We start from the raw sequence: 1641 nt of genomic DNA, 5'->3' as shown, positions 1-1641 counted from the left end.
CACACACACACACACACACACACACACACACACACACACACACACACACACACACACACACGCACGCACACACACACATGCGCGCACGCACACTGAACAAAAAATAAAAAATCATGAACAAATTTTGCTGCTTAAATCGGACTGCTAGCCAACACTGGTTGAGAGGCCTTTATTCACTGTCTTATTATTTGCACTGTAGATGCCATGTCCTCCTCTATGACCATGGAAGGCCCCCGAAGTGCTTTTCCCAACTCTTCCAGCCCCACCATGCATTCCAGTGCTTCAGCCAGTGCACAGAACCAAGTTCACAGCACCAATGTTGAGCTGGAGGACACCAGGAGTATCAGAGCGGTTCCAGATGTTGTCGGCGCAGAAGGTGGGAATGGTAAATGCAGCAGGGGCAGCAGTGAGCTAGGAGGAGGACGAGGCATAACATCCCAGGACGCCCAGCCACATCACCAGATGACCCCATCTAAGCGCCGCACCATACTGAACATCTCTCCACCTCCACAAGACCTGTTTGATGACAGCCAGATGTCCTGCCAGGATGAAACGTCCCTGGACTCAGAGCAGAGTAGCAGCATCTGGATGGAAGACTCTCTCTCTAACTTCAGTATCATGAGCACCGTCTCTTACAATGACAACACAGAGGTGCCACGAAAGTCCCGCAAACGTACCCCTCGGCAAAGACCTGGTCCTAAGTCTGTGCCGGCTGGAGAAGCTAGCATGGACGTGTTTGATGCAGACAGTGCCAAAGGTCCACACTTTGTCTTGTCACAGCTAGGTCCTGACAACAAGACTGGATCAAAAGGAAGGTTTGTGCAACCTGTCAATGTAGTTAGTTTGAAATACAACTGAGTTTGCCCTTTTAGACAGTTATGTCCACGTCATGCCCCTTTACATCTCATGAAGTTGTCACAGGTCATGTGCAGATGGGTGAGGAATTAAAGGAACAACCTTAGGGGTCTTTAAGCTATGGTACATAGTTTCTGTTACCCCCATGAGGAATTCTAAGTAAAGACAACAACACTGTCCACATAATAAAGCCTTTGGTGGTCGTGCACCACCCCCACCTCTCCCCCACCAGTTGCTAGTAGCTAAAGAAAGAAACAGTGGATTAAAAAACATGAGGGGCTCTTCATAAGAGGTAATAATCTTCTAGTTTTTATGTACTCTTTGTCTCCAAAGTTGACCGTTGCTGTTGTTCTTTGTCAGCGGTGATGTAAAACGCATCCCTCGAGCTTCTGCGCGTGAAAGTCGCCGGACAGCACCATTTTGTAAACATAGCCATACTGAGAAGTACACAGAGAGTTTTGTGGAGCTGACAGTCTTAATTAGCTTAATTACCTGAACTGATCCATGATGGCGCCGGCGTGGCTGGTTCGCCGTTTGGCTCTCCTGACTGTTACGAGTTTTATACTGTTTTTATTGAGTATCATCAAGACCACTGACTCTCTGCGGACGTATGATCGTACAGAGCTCTTACATATCAAAGTTTTGATAAGCTATACATGCTTTTATTTCTTCTCGATTAGACTACTGTAATGCACTTTATATTGGTAAAAGTCACAAAGCACTTTCACGCTTACAGTTAGTCCAAAATTCTGCAGCACGTCTTTTAACTGGAACTAAAAAGCGCGC

This window comes from Etheostoma cragini, chromosome 1 (assembly GCF_013103735.1).
Source record: "Etheostoma cragini isolate CJK2018 chromosome 1, CSU_Ecrag_1.0, whole genome shotgun sequence".
NCBI classification, from domain to species: Eukaryota; Metazoa; Chordata; class Actinopteri; order Perciformes; family Percidae; genus Etheostoma; species Etheostoma cragini.
Note: the sequence above shows the minus strand (reverse complement) of the source record.